The 19,598-nt window shown below is 42.4% G+C and overlaps 1 protein-coding gene across 9 annotated transcripts in view; it reads left to right on the top strand.

Moving 5' to 3' along the window:
- The first annotated feature begins 237 nt into the window (after window positions 1-237).
- The window catches only part of CALD1 (caldesmon 1), a 203,404-nt gene continuing 184,043 nt past the window's right edge, over window positions 238-19,598 (top strand). For 5 of the 9 annotated variants that reach the window (XM_075757324.1, XM_075757313.1, XM_075757346.1 and 2 more), the window contains exon 1: window positions 238-437. The gene's annotated coding sequence lies outside the window, so the exon portion shown is untranslated. Of the gene's footprint in view, window positions 438-9,720; window positions 9,798-19,598 lie in introns of all 9 variants that reach the window. The other 4 variants (XM_075757415.1, XM_075757405.1, XM_075757426.1 and 1 more) reach the window with 2 other exon arrangements.

Consider the following 19,598-nt stretch of genomic DNA (forward strand, 5'->3'; position numbering starts at 1 on the left):
TGTTCCTGACAGAGGATTTACTTTCAGAGGCCCTGCTAAGGATAACCAAAAAAGGGCATGTAGCAAGACAGTTTTGGCAGCTTGCATGAATTTTCGGAGCTTTTTAGGTCTTGGTTTTCTGATGAGTGGCTTCCTGAGCATGCCTAGGGAATGACAGGCATCTCTGCAGGCAGGCTGAACCCACCTTGGCTTGTGCGTAGTCATTGGCTGCCTATTAGAATAAATTGAGGACAATGCATACTGCTGCCTGCCAATTGTAAACATAAGGGATATGTATTCACTTAGCATTGACTTTTGGGAGGGGCCAAGGAAAAGCTGTAGTTTTATTGAATAGGGCTGTGTGTGAGGCTGCTGGTGTGCCTTTCTTGCTGTGCTCCTGCCTAAGCAGCCAGTTATTCATTTCCTTCCTACTAGTTGAAAACTTTTCAGCCGCAGAGGTAAGGGCTTAAGATATGTATTTGTTTGGGAGCGAGCTGCTGTGACCGCGTTTGCATTATGGCTAGCGATTAAGCAGCATGCAAAATCTAACAAGCTGTGGAAATAATGCGAAAGCGTCGGATACTATTTTTCCTCCCCTCCTTTCTCCGTGCTCCCCCCCCCCCCCCTTCCCAGATGTTTGCAGTGAACTAAGGGAGATATCTGTGCCGGGCGGCTGGAGGGGGGTGCATGCTCGACCACCCCAGTGGACCCTAATGCGGAGGTGCGGGGCAAGGCTCTGGGTGCAGGGCAGGATCTGTGCTGGTCCCATTTTGTGTGAGATCCTGCAGCAGGCTTGTTAGTAGAGCAAGAACCTATCTAACCTATCTGTCCTTTTTTTTTTTTTTTTTAAGAAAAAAAAAGAATTGCAATGAAAAAGTTTTTAGTATGGTAATGGCTGGTGAATTGCTTTTTATTTGGCAACTTAATACCTGGGCTTTCAGGGCAGCCTAACTGTAAAGGCAGTCTCCTGGCGTAACTGATACAGATACGGTAAAGCTCTGGTTAATGTAACTGATCTGGTACTTGCAGATGTCTGTCATGGCAGCCTTTCATAGAAGTATTGTTGACAATAGACAGTATCCGTTTTTGTCTTCAGCCTTCAATGTGCACAGCAGCATATTGCCAGAATGTTTCTTGTGAAGTTGTCTTTCCTGTTAAAAGGGGGAGAAAAAAACCAATGTGCTTGGGGTGGGACTGGAGCTCTTGAAAGTCTGGGTCTGTGCGCGTGTGTCAGTCGGAGCGCTGCTGGGGAGAGCCCGCGAGCAGACTCTCCTTCCCAGCTCCTTTGACGTGCTCGGACAGTTTGAAAGTGTTGTGCAAGGCTGGCTGCTGATAGCGTGATATTCTGCATAGTAGGGAGTTTCTCAGAGAAAGAGCTGGGAAAATGAAGGGAGGGATGAAGTTAGCTGCAGATGGATGCTCGGGAGCAGCAGGCATTGACCAAACTACTAACCTCTGGCCAGACCTGCAGCGATAGAATTGATCTTTCTCATATATCATATACTGTTTGAAACAATGGGCAAGATAACTGTTTCAAAATGACTTTCTGTGGAGTATTTGTTTTCAGAGGAACATTTATTTTCAGAGTATGCAATTTTTATGCGATTTTGCCTAGCTGAGAAGGCTTCTCTTGCTAAAAGGCATACAGGAGAATAATTTGTGAAAATAACACATTCCCTTCTTGGCAGCAGCTCAAAGAAAATAAGGAGGCAGAGTGTTTCTTTTGTGAGAACTGTGTATTTCTTATAATTTGTCTATTTTACATACCATACTGTGAGTGATTGTGCTTGTATGATTTGCCATCAAAGAACCCTGGGACCCTGCCTCCATTCTTTCTCAGTCTCATTAAACGTAGCAGTAGGTTTTGGGTGAGCGTATGCATCTGCAGAAAAGTTTCCTAACTTTTTCTCCTGTGATTGAGAGAGAATGGGATCCTAAACCTACGTACACCAAAACCAATGAAATGGACTATTTTAACAGAAATTACAAATGGAGCGATGCTTCGAGGAAGTGGTCCATTTGCTTAATAAAATTGCCTTTAAGGCAAAGTTGGGCTGAACTTTTCTCAATATATTTGAAGAAAGTATAGGTCTGCCTTTCTTTGGGAGACTTTTTTGATAGGCAAGTATTTTAGTCAATAAACTTGCACACATTAATGTAATGTTTAAATCACAATGGCGGGGGAGAAACAACGGATAAAATGCCTGTGAACAAGAGACTAAACAGAAATAATTTGTATTTTCTGAAAACTCCTCTTTGTTGCAGCATGCAACAAGACAATCAATTCCACAGCCTTCATTCACAGGATTAGGCTTGGTGAAATCAATATCATCATTAATGGATGCGGGATCTGATACAAGGGGAGTCCTGTGTACCCTGAATACACTTTGACAGTGAGTGATGTAAGCATGTATTAGGAGAATAAGGGATTTTCCACAATTGCTACTTCATACACTCTCAGCATTATTCTGACAAAGAGCAGCCTGAGAAAGGGATAACTTCCCTTGTCCTTTTACTTCTTGTCCGACACTGATACACAATGCAATAGTGACACTGAAAGCTAGGTGATTTGAAAGGAAAGGGGAGCTGTAAGTTTCTCTGTCTGGCATTAGAGGGAAAATTAAAGTGCATTAAGATGGGAAGATTTCTTATTGCTCAGTCTCATGCATGGAGGCACGCCGCTCAGCATCCATCTGGACTCGTACAGGGTTAGGGTGCAGTGCTACTTATTCCGGGTGGTGAGACCAGAAAGATAGGGCAAGGTTTTTCTGTTGGCTGCCTGCTGGGAGGTAGCTTCTGTCATATGAACAGAAAGATGCCAGGCTCTATCAAGAGCCTGGCTAAAAGTCTTCCTTGTTTCACCCTTCCCTGCATGTAGCTGGAGTGGCTGTGCGAATGGGGGTGATCTTTTCATTGCAGAAAAGTGAGAGCCTGCAGGATTTCCTTCCTGCAGGACAAATAGGATTTAAATGCCCTGGTACTGTTTTAAAATACTCTGATTTCTCAGTAGTTGCTTACACAAGAGCTATTCTGTTGGCTGTCTGAGTTTCAATTCGTATGATCGATCAGCAGAGTTTTTAACCCCGTCTGCCAAGGGTACAACTTGGTACATTTGATCACTGTGTGTGAACAAAGAGGGACAAGAAACCATATATGCCTAAGAAAGAGAGGGCCAAGAGAACAGCATTAGCTGTCCATCTGCAGTGCTTGTCTGGACTCTCCTGGGTATCGGAGAAAGCACCAAAAAAGGTAACAGGGCAGAATGGGAAGCATGATCCTGTGAACCTTTCATTGCCTTTGAGAGGAGCTTTGTGGGGAGTTTGCAGGATTGGGCTCCAGGTGTACAAAGCCTGAGGCAGAGAGGCCTGTGACTGCAGAGAGTGGGAGTCTATCTTCAAAGCAAGTTTTCATTCTTTAAAAATTGTCTCTCCTCAGTAACTACCCCCTGGCAGCTCGTAACAAGAAAGCTGCTTCCTTACTAGAGCTCTCACCTTCAGAAATGCGCGTACGCAGGGGCCAGTTTGGTGGTTTTGCTCATAGTTCCTGGGTGGTTTAAAGCCATGACCTGGTGAGAATGGATTTTTGCGGGCAACTGTACTGGAAGCAAGTCACCTACCTATGTGTTGGCACTTACTCTTTGGGTACTGGCGCTTGCTGGGAAGCTGTAGCTGTTGCATGCCTCCAAATGGTTTGTTGAGCATTTGGCTAAGGCTGAAATTTGACTCAGAGGCATTTGAAGAAGAGATTAGATCTGACCTTTCTGGATGAAACACTGAGGTCACAGGACAGTTGAACTATGAAACAATTTCTTTTTGCCTTTCCTGATGCTTTTGTACAGTTCAGCTAGCCCAGTGGGGATGGATGTTCAGTACCTTGTAATTTGGGATCCCTCCCACCCCCTGGGGAGTCCTACTTTTCTTGAAACGGATTTGATTACCAAAAAGGTTAGGGCATGTAACACCGTTACTTAGCTGCTAGCCCTCGTATGTTAGCTGTATGGTTTACATCCTGCGTAAGAAAGTGCTTCTTCTCATGTGGTTTTTCTTTGGAACTTGCTCAGTGCTGATAAATGGTGTGGGGCTAGCAGCCTGGCTGCCAAGCAGATAACCAGCGTTAGCAGCATGGTCCCTACCCTGTCCCTCTCCCTGAGCATCATTAGTTGCCCCTGCGAGGAATGCAGCCTTCTGGACCTTCTCACTTGCTAACCGCCTGGTTTGTGTTGCAGCAACTGCTGTGCATCCAGCCACAGCAGTGCCCAGGCTTGCTGGGCTCCCCGGCGGCGAGGCGGGTGGGCTCTGAGTGGGGGCACCCACCTCTTCCACCTATAGTCAGGACCCACCGCTGCTAACTGATGCCTCTTTCCTCCTCCTTGCCCCTTGCATCTGCCCCCTAGGAGGGGAAAACTGTCCATGAAGCATAGGGGCACCTGCTGATCGGAAGACCCTGCCTATAGCAGTGTTTATGGGACTTTGGGTCAAAGCCAGGAAGAAGTGCTTGTGGGGACTGACCCGCTGGCTTGCAGCAGGGGCAGGAAGAGAGAAAGGAAAAAAGACGGCCATACCTTAAGTCACTGGCGTAATTTCTCCTTTGAATTTTTTTCTGCGGTCATAAATACCTGCTGAGTCACTTAATGGCTGCGTGTCTCTTTCTGTATCTTGAAGTAAAGGATAATCCATGCCTTTTTGTATTTAGCCCGTGGGGCTGCCGGGGCTTAATTCATTAGCGTTTATAAAGAATTTATAATACCAAAATGCCAAGTTTAAGCATGGGCTAAAACCTTATTTTTGACTGATTTCCCAGCAAGAACACATACTTTTTTGTTTGTTCACACAGATACGTATTCTAGAACTAGAAAGTAACTTCTAGATTGTGGGTATAAAACCGCTGAAGCCCAGTGAACACGGTGGAAGATAGGCCAGGTTCGGTAGTGACACTGTGCTGACATGTCTGGAGGGAATTTCTTGGGTGCTTGCAGGTTTTACTGTGTTTGCTGCATCGGAGACAGAGGTCTCATGTAAAGTTGTTGCACGTGTACCAAAAATGCGGGATAACAGCTTTTACTTGCAGACCCGCCATAGTGTCGTAAGTTTGGAAGAGAAACTACTAAGCAAGCTGCCGAACCTTATCTGCTTGTCCAGTTTGGTGTTGATGAGAGCATTTGAAATTGTAACTCCTGGGGCCAGGCCAGGCTGCAGTGGGGAAAATATTAGGGAAAGATTTCAGGCAATGGAAACAACATTACATGTTTCCACACCCTCTTGTGTACAGAATACAAATAAAGAGCATTTCCCTTGACGCTTGCAGCGGAGAGTGTGAAGCAAAGTGGAACCCACCCGTTTGCACATTTTCTAGTTTATGTCCTTAAATGGCAAAAAAAAATCTTTGGAATTTAGCTCATAGAAGGGTTATAAATAGATTTGTGGAGATAGTTTTGCTGTAAATGCTCTGGTTTTGGATCTATTCAGAAGAGTAACTCTGTAGGCCAGCAAGTATGAAGGGGGGAATATTGCTAAATGAAGACAATCTCATTGCACATAGATGTGCGCATGTATGCATGTGCGTGCACGCACACCCCTCCATCTGCACTGATCCCTCCCATTCTTTCCTCCAGTATGTGGAGATCTAAGGGGCACAGAAATTGCTGCGTGCACTTTTAAAAGTTAAATATCTTGGTGTGAGGGAGAACTAGCATTCATGATTCATCAAATTGCTAAGGGAGCCTGAACCTATGACAGTTCTGTAAACAAAGGTCCTGGGATTTTTTGGCAGCTTGTTTTATGTCCTTTTCCGAAGCAGCTGGCTCTGGCTAGGGAGAAGCTGTGTGGGGCTGGACGAACCCTCGCCGAGTGAGCACAGGAGCAGCAGTTCCTGTGCTCCTTCAGAAGTCAAGGTTCGGTCCTGCAGACTCGTGCCAGTTGGATTCTGCCAGTTGGATTCGAGTCATCTTCAAAGGGAGCTCTGCCCAAGCGAAGGAGTCTGTGATCAGGCCCTTGTTTGTTTCTTATTTGCAAGGCTTTGATGTTTCTGTTGTCTTTCTGTGACTGCCACAGGGCATGTTACTACCCTTTTCCCACTTCATTCTTTTCTTTGACAGTGAGTTTCCTAATGGTGAAATGGTCCTCCTCCCTTCCTTTTTTTTTTTTTTAAAGCCATGGCATTCACTCTGGTAAAATCTGTTTCTCACCCCAGAAGCAAAGGCAGGACCTTTTTTAATTCCTTACCTTTTCAGAGGATCTAGCAGGGCTTGTTTGATAGCTCGGATCATCACCTTCCAATACCAGCAGTTATTCTGAGGGTAATTTCTGCTCAGTCTTTCAGGATCAGCTGCAGATAGAGCAAAGGCTAAGGACTTTCTGTTTGAGTCTTCCTAATGACCTGGTGATAACCTGCTTTCTCCCAGCAATTTCAAAAGGTATTGAGCCAGGGGCGAATTTGGCTTTGCTCTGGCCTAGTTAAAGCTCGTAGGTTTGGCAAAGCGATTCCTAGAGCTTGGCTGCCATGTGTAGAAATGGGTGTGGGTTGGTTAAGCTCTGAGATCTGGGGAAGAGTTTGGTCAGCTCTCAGCTACCCGCACAGCTTAACCTGCTGGTGCTGCAGGGTGTCTCTAGTCAGCATCCTTCATGAGAGGCTTTGGAGTGCTGCACCCCTGGCTCCTCGGAGAGGAGAGAGTTTGCTTTGGTTTATGGCTTTGGGAACATCTTAGCCCTGTACAGAGCCACACCCCTGCTATGAAAATGAGGGGGTTTGTTCAGATGTCTGATAAGCCACAGCTGTTGCTTTGCCACTTCAAACAAAATTGGGATTATAAAGACTGAAGTGCAGCATTTTAATTGCTGCAAATATGAATGAGTGTTTGGGCAATCCAGATGATAGAGCGCCAAGTGTTTCTTTGGCTAATGTATATTACATTGACAAAAGCAGACCAGCTGAGAACTTCCTTACTGGTCTCCTAGTAACTTAAAACATCAATTGTCTGTTTTCTGCTGCGTTGGTAAAAATGAGGGCAAAGTTTTAACCTGGGCATCAGTTGGCCTGAATCTGATCTTGCTTTCAACAGCTGTACAGTGGTGTAAATAAACTGTATTGTTAGGTTAAAAAAAAAAAAGTGTCTGATCTCAGTTTTCTTAGTGCAAATCAGTTTGATTTCCTTGAGTTACTCAAAATTTGCAGTGGGCTGCTTGCTATCAGAAGCTGGCCCTTTTTGTTCGGCTTTATACACATCCCCCTAAAAGATGATGGCAGCAGGAAATTGGGTCAAAATTCCAGTAATGAGCATTCACTGGGAAATGATATTTCATATAAGAGAGGGCACTGCAAATCCAGAAAGTCAGTAAAATTCCACTGCTCGTTTGCTCCCTGGTGATTAAAAGGCCCTGCCATATATGGGAAAGGTCTGAGCTTCATTCACTCCAACCACAATAGTAAATGGCTTATTCACTGGACACAGTATGCAATCGAGGAGCAATGCCTTATGACAATAAAAAGGAAAAGCAGCAACTTTTGCTTGTAGTTTGTTTGCAGTTTTCTCTGCTGTGTGTTATTAAAAGCTCTGTAGCTCCTTTTTTGTTCCTTTGTTTAGATCCCTGTAAACTGCAGTCGCTTTAGTTTGCCACTTAACTCTCCCCATAAAACCAGACACACCAGCCTATTTCCTCTCCTTCCCCCTATGCAACCCAAACAAGAAAAAGACTTTTCCTCTACCAGTGTGTGTAAGTGTAGCTCCTCTGTCTCCAGTCCATCTATTGTGGATTTATATGACTGAAGGCTGGGATTAGCAGACAAAACCTTGTTCTCACCAGGTATAAAGCACTAACTTTATGATAAATGCTAGTGTTTTGGAGACAGTGATGGGAGGGACCACAGGAGTGAAGCAAATAGGAAATGTGTGTATGTATGGATAGGGATGAGTTTTGGACGAGGAAGGGAGCACAATGTGCTTTGGATGGGAATTGCAGAAGGGGTCCCCAGTGCTCCACGCACCCTTCAGGGATTTTCCTTCCACCACATCAGCTTCTGCAGTGAAACCCTACACAGACAACGTTAAGACATGAAGTCATTGGAGCACAGTTGTATTTACATTCTTGCTTTTGAGCTTATTTTGTTTAGGGATCAGTATTCTCTCTGCCATCAAAATCATGGGGGTAGTTTGTTTAGTTGCATTTTATTTCATAAGGAGACAGTTAAGCGACTGCAGCAATGGAGCTACATAGGATTGTCTCCTTGCTGGAGATTTTCTGGAGGTTTTATTGTTTGCTTCTGTTACACTGAGTACCTTAGAAATACGATGTTTGTGTCGTATTGGTAGATTCAGAGATTATGTCTGGGATCCTACTCCTGTGTAACTTTGATGAAAACCCACATCTTTGTAGCCAGAAGGGCTGATCAGTCTGATCTCCCAGACTACATGCCTCATTGCACACCATCCAGTTAATTAGGTTTTTAGGCCACTTAAGCTAACACAGTTAAAATGGGTGTTGTAGTCAGCCACAGGACAGGGTGGTTGGAATTGAAGCCAGTCTTTTGCTCCTCCAAAATTGTTGTTGTGCCTCCCAGGAAGGACCACAGCTCTGACAGAGGTGTGGTTCAGCTTCTATTTTCATATACGTCTGGGTGCCTCTACAATATTCAACAAGTGTAACTGGTAACATGAATGTCTGTCCATGTCAAGAAAGCGGAGTCTCTTGCAGGTGACCTGCCATGTGGTGATAACAGATTTGCCTGGCAGTTTAGTCTAGCTGTTGACCAGCAGCCTTCAAGTGGTTTGGCTTCTCACTGCCAGAAAACTGGGTTTTTTACATATGGCACTGTTTCTATTTCTAGTGTTAAGGAAAACTGACCTTTGGTAGTCTTTTATGTCTGATACCTCTTGTCAATGAGAATAGGTGGCTTTTGGTTTTTTTAATTATTATTTTGCTAAAGGTGAAACCGGCTCCCTTAATTGCGTTGGAAAGGTCAACATCTTTTAGGTCAGAGAGGGAGGATGTAAATTAGGCCTGCTTTGAGATGTTGCTGCTTTTCATCTCTGGACGGCAGTACTTCTGAGGACATGTCATTTGAGCATTATCATGAAGTCATGCTAAGGCATGCCCACTGAGGAGCCCTAATGTGGTCAAAAGAAGCACTGTTAGGTTGTGACAGCTGGGTAATGCAATGGTAACACATGTGAATACTTCTGTTTTCCAGCTCTTACAAGGATCATGGTTAGCCAATTTAGAGACCAAAATAACTAGATATCTAATCTCCTTCATATTTCTGCATTCAGGATTTGGATTGTGAGAAACCTTGCATTATATCAGCTTCTTAAATAGCATCTGGAGCCTCTGGAAAAAGTCTTTGAATAATAAGCACATTGAATGCCATAAGTACCATTGCATGGTTGAAAAAACTTTTATTTCTTCTAATTTTACTATCTTTGGTCTTCCTGAGCAGAAATGGAAGATGTGAGACTGCTTTGTTTTTCTTTTTCCTCTTAAGAGGGGGAAGTGTAAATGATGCATGCTTTGGAGTAATATTCCGCCACTTTCCCCTCCTCTAAGTGATTTGTGGCCGAGCTTGGTCAGCGTGTGTGCAGTCTCGTTCTGGCTACCTGTAGAGAAGCTTTGCAGAAGTTCATGTTGTTCAACTGTGCTGCTCCATGCTGTCCACCACTGGGAGTTCCCCTTTGCTGGGGTCCTTCAGTAAAGGCTGTCAAAGTCATCATTTTACAAGATAAGTTTTGATTTGCGTTAATGGTTTTTTTAGAACACCACCCTTCCCTGTTGTGCTGCTTGTGAACTGCCTTAAAGCTTCAGTCCATTGTCTAACAAGGGACTTCCATGGTCAGTAAAGATGTGTGTGTTTACCTTTGTATCAGAGTATCTGATAAAGATCAGTTCATCTTAGTGAAAAAATGAAAGGAATTTACTATTTGTGTAGGAAATATGTTTCGTTATAAATGAACAGATTGAAGTGGTGACAGACTATAGATCTGACTTATATGACAAAATACAGTTATACAGTTCTGAAAGTCTGGAGACTGGTGTGATGAACTGGAAAAAACATTATAATCTGAGCACGTTATTTCTGTGTCTCCTGTGACCCTTCAAGGCAATGGAAAGGCACTGATGGAAAGGCTGTTGGCATTAGCAGGGCATAGAACCAGTTTCATCGATGTTGGTTCAGTGCTTACAGGTCACTGAGGCTGAATTTAAATATTTACATTCAAGGCTTTCCCTTGATTTAGAATCAAATACCAGAAGCTAGAGACATAAAAACCCCCACAGAACAACAAAAAACCTCCACAAAACTAAAAATGAAAACCTGGGAAAGACACATTAGGTCATCTTGTCCCTTTCCTCTAGGCAGTGCAGGATGACTCCCCAAAGTATATTCACACGTGTTTTGTCCATAAACACCTCTGTTTATTAACAAAATACAATAAGCTGTAGTTTTTCAGTGAGGATTGGGATAGTTTGCTGCACTTTCTAGTTTTTAGCAAGGGGAAATAGCTATCATTCTAAAATGTGTTTCTTGGCCCATGGATATTGCTCATGTGAATTCAAGCAAAAAACCCCTAATGAATGGAAACTTGTAGAAGAGTTAACGGCAGCTGGTTTTATTATGGACCATGGCTCTGACATGATCTCACGCAAGTTTAATACGAGTGTTACCTTACTGACTTCAGTGGAACTGCCCTTCATTTGCAAGGGAGTAAATGAGGCCAAAATCAGGCAGAGACCTAAGGAGACTCTCTGGGAGAGGGTTTTAGTTTGTGGAATGTGCTTTACATACATATAAAATATATGGGCATATCTGCACATTGCAGTAAATGTGTCAGGCCACCTGGGAGAAAGGGGCCAAATTCTGCTTTGATTAGCACCTGTGTAAATTCAAAATGAACTGTGCCAGGGAGGGCCAAAGTAGTATCTAATTCTTCTAAGTGCCGGGCTGAGTTGCTTTCTTATTGGATTTCTGATGTTTCCTTGATGAGAAGGTTTGGAAATACAACAGAGTAAGACTGTTCTGCAGGGAGCTTCAGGGTTTTTTCTTCTTAATTTCAATCATATCAAATTAAAAGAGAAGTTGTGTTGACTATTTTGAAGCCAGCTCAGAAAAAAAGCACCACATGTGCAGTTATTCTGCCTTGAAACTATCAAAGCAAGCAATGAAATAAGAACCATGTATTTCTGGAGTCAAACCTCTCTTCAGAATTGTGCAATATTACATACTCCTTCAAGCTCAGCCTTCAGCTTAAATAAATCTTGCAAAATTGTAGGAAGGCAGCTGTGCTCTATTGAAAATGTAGCTTTGGTATTAAAAAGGGAGAAGAGCTTTAAAACTTCTTGAAGTCCAGCAGAGGTGCTACTTCTCAAGCAGGATACTTGGGTGCTACACCAACAGTCTCCCACTGAGATGGGCTTTGCTGGTGCTCTGTGCATGAGGAAAGGCAGTTGAAGACATGGCAGGTATTGATTAAGAGTGAAGAAAGGCCAGAGAGAGAGGTCTTCTCATCTTGGTTTCTTGCTTCTTGCGCTTTGGTGGTCCTGCTCGCTGCTTTCCTGTAGGGCAGTGCCTGAGGTTCAGGCACGTCTGGAACAGGAGTCTGCAGCCTCTTCAGTGTGAGCTTTGACATGTTGTGTTTTAGGGTCAGAGTTTAACACAGCTCCCTTGATTTTTTTATTTATTTTTTTTAGCAGGATTTCCCACCAGTGTAAACACTGGTTTCAGCTGCTTTTTGCTTTGGTCAGTCTTTGCAATGGTGATGTTTACAGGTGTGTGGTGTAAAGGTTCGTTGTAATGTGGTTTGCAATGTGGTGCTGTGCGCTCCCACTGCCAGAGGGAAAACATTTTAAGACTAAATAGTTTTGTGGTGTTAACTTTCATTTTTATTTTTCTTCAGGTCTCGAAGGAAAGCAGAATGATGGTAACTAAGCTTGATCTGTAAGCCAAAATTGAGGGGAGAAGGCAGTAAAGTATGGGGAATGTTTTAAATGGCTCTATCCGCTTCTTTAAAAGGGAGCTCTTATGGAGAGGGGTTACAAGTCTCCTCTCACTCTATTATAGGCTTGTTACTGTTTGCTATCTGAGACAAAGCTAATTATGTTGTCTGCAGAAAAAATACAGCAGAAGCTAGTGTCCCTGTGGTTCATGCAAGTGCTAATTATTCCCAGTGGTGATGCAGAAACCTGTTCTTACAGAACTGGTCTGAGATCACCAACTCGTTTCATGCAGGATGCTGTTCTGCCATCAGACAGAAATGATTTCTGCTAGCTGCAATGATTCACACTGGTAAGCATAAAGTAGAGGCCCTGTTGCTCAGAGGATTTGTGATGAAATTTTTAGTCCTCTCTGGATCTTCCTGAGCAAATTAACTGCTGCTGAGAGAGAAAAACTCCAATGGGAGAGCTCTTTTGTGAATACAGCACCTAAAAGACTTTTTTTCCCCTGCGTGCTTCGGTCCTTAAAAAAACCCCCACTTTCTTATTCCAATACTGTCTTTAGCTGAACAGAGCTTGCCAATTTCAGCTTGACCTGTATGTGCTAAATAGTATTGTGCATGTTGTAGCTCCCTTCACTGAGACAAAAATAACAGGTTGTGGGGAAAGTCAATGAAAGAGGTAGGGTCAGAGACCAGGACTTCTGACTCCTACAGCAAGATGCACATGTCTAAGATACGCTATCATCCCAGGGCATAATATTTATAGGCTTACTCTTTACTTACCTTTTTCTCATAGCTCCTGGGACTACCATATTGACTGTAAAGGAAGAGATAAGTAAGCAGGGGAATTTTTGTCTACGAAGAATGATTAGAATTTAAGAGCATTTTAAACTCATTAAGAGGTGTTGGGGGATAAAACCCAACCAATCCTGTATTCAATATCTTGGGCATCTGCTGAACATTCTCCTATGTGAAAAGGACCTAAAGAGGTGTTGTCTAGTGACCTGGATGTGATGCCTTTTAGTAAATCCTGAATTTCCTCTTTGGTACTTAATTGAGTATAAGGTGGTTATGGAGTGTTACGGTATTCGGTTTGAAGTAGCCTGGCCACCCTTGACCGGTTTTGGTTTTGATCAGTAAAAGTACAGAATAAGAGATGCTGAACCAGATTGCTGCTGCTGGATGCTTGCTGCTGCTGGGAATACTGAGATGGTCTACATCCATGGAGTTGTATTAGTACCACAGTTATTGTATTGGGCTGCTTTTAAGAAGTTATTTTCTTTATAATTTCCTGGAGGTATTCTCAGCAAATGGGCAATAGACTCTTTAGGCAGTACATCTGTCATGCTGGTTTCATAAAGCAGAGGTGATGTGAAGTTCTTTGGTGCTAGAACTGGACTTCAGTGCAGGAATGAAAGCTGTGGGACTGAGAGAGAGCAGAAGCTCAGAGAGATGGTGTTGCATTCATTTTTGCATTAGTTGAAATGAGTGTCAAAAATGGACAATTGTGATTTTATGCTGAAACACATCTATGACAGAAAAGGAGACTACATATGTGGAAATAACTGTATTCCTCATACAACTTTGGTGCTGCCTGCAAGGAGCGTAAATGTATCTTTTTGGAATACCAGAAGAAAAAGCTTTATGTACCACATGTGACTTTGCATTTATACAGGTGCAACTGGCTTCAACTGAAGGGACATTTTGACAAAAGATGGAATGTCTCATTTATATCATCAATATAAATTACATCTTGACATTTACATGAGTGGTAGAAAACAAACACACTCCACTTGTGTTGGTGTTCTTGTTGTGTGCATAAAAGAAGACCTGTCCTCCTTACCCGTATGCATTTTCTGTAAGGACATAATGCCCCTATTCAGTGTTCATAAAGAAAGTAGTGGCTATCCGGCTTGGCTGCTTGATGAAGAGAGGCAGTTGTAGAATTACGCCCAGCTGAAATCACTGATTTTTGTGATGGAAATTGTTTATAGATTTTTTTTTTAATTCATTAAAAAGAAATGCAGTTAGTAGTTTACAATGTTTATGTGGATAGTATCAGCTGAATCTTATTCTGGTCCATTGCATGCTCTTTTAACATGACTTACAATATATATTATGCAAAAATCTGACTGGGCTGTCCAATGTTAAGCGCAAATTCCCAATGCCAATATGAAGCTTTGTCAAGCTGAATTAAGCTCCCTACGTGATATCAGAAAGAGTTTTGTTGGTTTGGGGTTTTTTTTGCAAGGGATAAGGATGGAGTAGACTCTAAATAAAAGCAAGATGGTATGCTGCAGCTTGGAAGGATTAGATCTTGAATTAGAACGTTGCATTAAATCTAAAGACTTAAGTCAAATCACTGCCCAACATTCACCTTTTCAATTCAGTGATCCCTATAAACTCTTTTGGGGAGTTAGCTGTGCTCTCAAAAAACTTCTTCCTAACAAGGCAGGGGTGTTAATTCAAAACTTTTGGGTGTGCCAACTGTACCAAGAGGACATCAAGTCTCAAAGATGCTGGTTTGTATGAAACTGAGTCACAATGCTATCCCAGATTGCCGCCTCTTTTACCCGATTGCTTTATTTTGTATATGTTGCTTCACTTCAGCTTTATTGATCTGATATTACTTCTGGTTTAATAATATCACAGCAATATAAAGCTTCTGGATAACTTATTTAAGTAGCTTTTGGGCAATTATACTGTAGCTTTTTACTGCTTATTGCATTTGAAACCTGAGCAATCTCAGGTCAGGTTCACTTCTGTTCAAGCTTATTTCAATTTTAACCACTTGTGATACTACAGAATGGATCTTTGGAAGTGACGCAAAAAGACCAATTGTTTCCCATCTCCCTCAAGATTAAAACAAGCTATTGTGTTCACTAGAGTACTAAAGAAAGAGCTTACTAGAGAAAAATGTCTGTTCTGAAAACCTCCAGCATGTTATTCAGGGATGATTCATACAGATAGTGAAATACCTTATTAAAGGTGTTGCATATAGAATCACAGAATTGTTTAGGTTGCAGAAGACCTTTTGAGATCATCAAGTCCAACAGTTAACCTAGCACTGCCAAGTCCAACCACTAAACCATGTCCCTAAGTACCACATCTACACATCTTTTAAATATCTCCAGGGATGGTGACTCAACCACTCCCCTGGGCAGCCTGTTCCAGTGCTTGACAACTTGCCCAACTTGGTGCCATCTGCAAATTTACTGAGGGTGCACTTGATCCCCTCATCCAGATCATTGATCAAGATATTGAACAGAACTGGCCCCGATAGCAAGCCCTGGGGAACACCACTTGTGACTGGCCGCCAGCTAGATTTAGGTCCACTCACCACAAACTCTTTGGGCCTGGCCATCCAGCCAGTTTACATCAGAAGTGGTAGGTACTCTCCTGTTTATGCTCTGAGGCATGGTATTTCCAACAGCTTTTGGAAGTAATTATTCTAATATTGTGGTGTTCCATGACACATGCACAATAAAATCTGAATTGTCCCAATACAGTGCTGTTAGGAAGTTTTAAGTTGTCATAGATTGGATTGGGAGTTACTCTCCTAAAAGAGCAGTTTGTTGGCTCTTGTGGGGGTTTTCATTAATGCCTGTTCAGTTTTGTTTCAGCATTTTCTTCTTGTACTACGAGCTGATGCAGAGTGCCCAAAGAAACACGTGCCTGACTTTGACGTTTACCTATCTGAACGTGGTCAGTGGCTTTACAGTGCCTGGTTTGTAGTTGTGTTCACCACTGGTGACTGAGGGGAATGGGACCTGAAATTTCATTTTGAATGCTGCTTTGCCATCAAGCAGTTCAGTCACTGCTTTGTTTCCAGAAGTACTAGATTTTGTTAGGAACCGCAGGTGTTGACTCAGAATAATGTCATTGCTTGTGCATAAAATTGTGGATTGAAAAATCTTAATCTAAAGGAGCCTAAAGATTTAGACATTTAGGTAATTGCTATCTAATTATTATAGCTTTTTTAATATGATGAGGAAAGAGAGAAAGGAATATAAGGTACTTTGAGCTAGCAGATAAGAAATGTAGATCCTGTAGTACATGCTAGCTACAATATTTCATTTTAAAAAATGTGCGTATGGTTAGCAGCTTTAAGCACTGGATGCTGTCTTTGATTTTAACAGTGCTGAACTTTATCTACAAAATTGAAACCTCTGATTTTCTAGTACATCAGTAAGTGAAACCTAAGCACATGTAATCTGTAAAAATAAATGTAATTACTTTAGCAAATGTATTACAGCTGGCCAGGTTTAACATTAAGATACCTGTTTCTTATAGCTGACTAGTGTCAGAAGACAGGGGTGATGGCTTGAGCTGTGCTATGCAGACAGAATGGAGGAGAAAAAATATTGCCTTGCATTCTTCTGCGTGTACATTAAAGTGAATTAAACTGAGTTGCAGTTCTGACCTTTGACACTTCTTCCCACAATTTTCTGCTGTTTAAAGCATCTTGGTGACAGTAGCTTTTTTAATTTTAAACACACTGGTAAAATCGTAGCTAAGTGGACTTCTTCAAAATTGAACACTTGATAAAATCTTCAAGAACATCACTGACAGCTTTCAGATGCCATAGATCTCTTTCAAGGTGGTAATGTGCTAGAGCAGGAGATGGGACTCTCGCACTCCATTTCTGGTGCTGCTTTGGTTTTGCTTTAGCAGACTTTTTGGCCTTGTCTTGTTTACTTATGTATAAAACACCTATTTCAGGTTTCTGTAGTAGCACAATGGTAGAGAGCTGACTGCAGCAAAGCACTTCAGTGTTGGTCAGTGATCACTATGGTGATAACGATAACCTCATGACAGGTTGTGGAAGATGTCTCCCTGGTCAGACCACTGGCATATAGTGCTGCTTGCATGAGTGTAGCTCTCTTCATTATTCTCTAGACTCTCCCCAACAAACTTTGCTGTCACTTTCTATTGTGGGTAGGACCTTATTCATCTCTTACAAAAGTATACTTATTTCCTGATCTTTTGGAAAGTTCAACAGCTAGAAATCCTGCTCCTCATGGGAATGTTGTGGCTTGAGACTTAATTAGTGTCTACAAAGTGTTTAGAGGTCCTCTAATAAAGGGTGCCCTGGAAGTGATAAGTGCATTGTGATACCCTTAACAAAAGCGATGCCCACAAGAGCTAGTGGCTAGATAAGGCTATCACCAACTGCTAAGCTTTTTCTGTTCCTGCTCTTTGATCTTGCAGGTTTCCAGCTGCTCCTTTTCAGCAGTTTTAAATTCCCCTTTGCAAAGAATGAATGTCACTGAAGTGATGTGGACCGACTGATTTTGGGTCACCAATCCAAACAATTGGAGCAAATTATTAGGTTTACAATTTCAGTCTCAACTTAGAGCACTGAGTTTTTTTGAATTCCACTCTGGGAGGCTTAACATTTAGAAATTACTGCTTTGACTAGCTAGTGTACGCTACAGGACATGACTACTAATAAAATAACTAGCAGTTAGTCCATCGATCATTTAAAGTATACTCCCCTGCACCCCTGCCTTAGAAAAAAAATGTCAGATTTTAAACAGTGAAGGATCTTGGTATTGCAGCCAGCCCAGCTGAGGTGTGATGACTACAGGAAGAGTGGGCTCAAAAAGGCTTCCTATGCATTGCAGAGCACTGCAAGAAGCAGCTGTAATCAGCATTTGTACTCCTGTGGACAGATGTGTAATCGTCCCTCAGTATTGCCCTGGGAGGGGAAGGCATCGCTCCTGGTGGTGTGGTCTGTACTGACGCATGGGTGCAAGGAGTAGCAGCCAGTTCTTCTCCTACCCCTGCAGTACTTCTGCTCCCTAAGGAAGCTTTTGTGGCAGTAACATAAGCAATGATAGTCTGTAGTGGTGTCCCAGCTTGTGCTGGGTCCACATCAGCTCCTCTGCTTCAGGGGTGCATAAGTTGCTACTTCTCTGTCTTTGCTCCAGTCTTGGTGCTGGGACCAGATAAAGTTTGCTTCAAGTGTGTTCAAGTTGAGGTGTCTGGTTTGTCCCTCGATTGGGAGTTAGCAGAGGGAGAGTACGCATGGGGCCTTTGAGAGGTGGTGGTATTCTACTTGCATATGCTGGTATTTCCAAGAGTTTTCCTCCTGTGAGATGTTACTGGGAGTGTTTGTGGAGTTAGTAGCAACTCTGTATCTTGATCTTAACCCCCCTGCCTCTCCTGCAGCATCTGGAAAGAAAAGCTGCAGTGGAGGCCTAAACTTTGTGGGTGAGGGGTTTTTTTTGTTTTGCTTTGGGTGGCTTTTTTTTTCTTACAAAGAAAAATTGTAGTTTTTGAATGACCTGGAGTCATTTCGTGGGCAAAATTCCTGCCTTGAATGGTTCCCAGGGTACTCGGCATTGTATATGGCCCCTAACACCAAGCAACTTGTAGCTGAGGTTTGTTTTGTTTGCTTGCAAAAGAAAATTAATATACCATGATGGGCGATGCATGGCACATAAGTCAAACTACACAAACAACTGAGGATCTTTGTGTTCTTGTATCTGTCCATGGATAATATTTAGAAAACAAAGTCTTTTGAAAACCTTAAGGAATTTTGGCTGCCTTTCAGAAATGGTGGAGTTAAGTCAATAAAATGCTCAGTAGAGATTGTATGTCCCCAAACATATTTTATCTTGACAGGTTATATACTATTGAGAGCTGTAGCCATGACTTGAAGCCAAGTTAGGAAAAGAACACTTCTGTTACAGGGCTGCATTTGATGGGAATCTGAGGAGGGGAAGGGAGAGAATAGCCTGTGCTCTGAGAACGCCAAATGCAGAAAGCTTCTCTAAGCTGAACTCCTGGGTTGTATAAATCATTGTAACTCTGCTGGCATCAGTAGGTCTTTACTGATTTACATTTCTTGGGCATCTGGTTTGTTTTTTATTTTACACAAACCTAATTGCTCTGGATGCGTGAAAGGGTGAGGTTTAATAGGGGTTATGTTGATGGGTAGTAGCTTGGAATCTAAGTATTAAAGTTTTTCTAATTGGTATCATTTGCCTTTAAAAAAAAATAAAAAATGGGCAAATGGGGTAATGTCTAGTCTCCAAGACCTCTGCCTAAACTAAATCCATACGCTTTGCTTCTCTGCACTGATGTGGCTTTATTACGGTTTGGTCATGAAAGAGCTTGCTTTTATGCAAGAGTATGACTCGAAAGAATAGGCTTTCTGGGTAGGAGACAGGGAGTTATAGAATTCTGTGACATTAGAACAAATATTTTATTACCCTTTGGATCCTCCCATCTGAAAGGAACAGGAAGAATTAATTTTAATAGGAAGAAGGATAAAATCTAGCTCTCGGTGATACCTGTTAAATCAAGCTCGATACATCTAGTCATGCTATTGCATGATTATAACTCTTTGGGTGTATAGAGACAGAAAAGTGGTAACTGTAGCAACAAATTGCATAATGTCTGTTTTCTTCTATCTAGCCTGCAAATTAGTAATTTGAAGGACAGCTCTTCTTACCCAGTGAGAGATGTAATGTAATGGGTGTAGTCTGACACGGAGTGTTGCGTTTATTGATAGGAAGGTATTTGCTCATCTCTCTTTCTCGGGAGGTAGAATTCACTTTGCAGGTAGTATAGGGAAATTATATGCAGGCGGGACAGAATGTGTTTGGCTACTATCACAGGTAGGGAAGAGCAACTGTGAAGTGAATTTGCACACTACCTTTGACCCACTCAGAAAATGAAACGTTTTTGGGTT

The sequence above is a fragment of the Balearica regulorum genome, chromosome 1 (genome assembly GCF_011004875.1).
Source record: "Balearica regulorum gibbericeps isolate bBalReg1 chromosome 1, bBalReg1.pri, whole genome shotgun sequence".
Classification (NCBI taxonomy): domain Eukaryota; kingdom Metazoa; phylum Chordata; class Aves; order Gruiformes; family Gruidae; genus Balearica; species Balearica regulorum.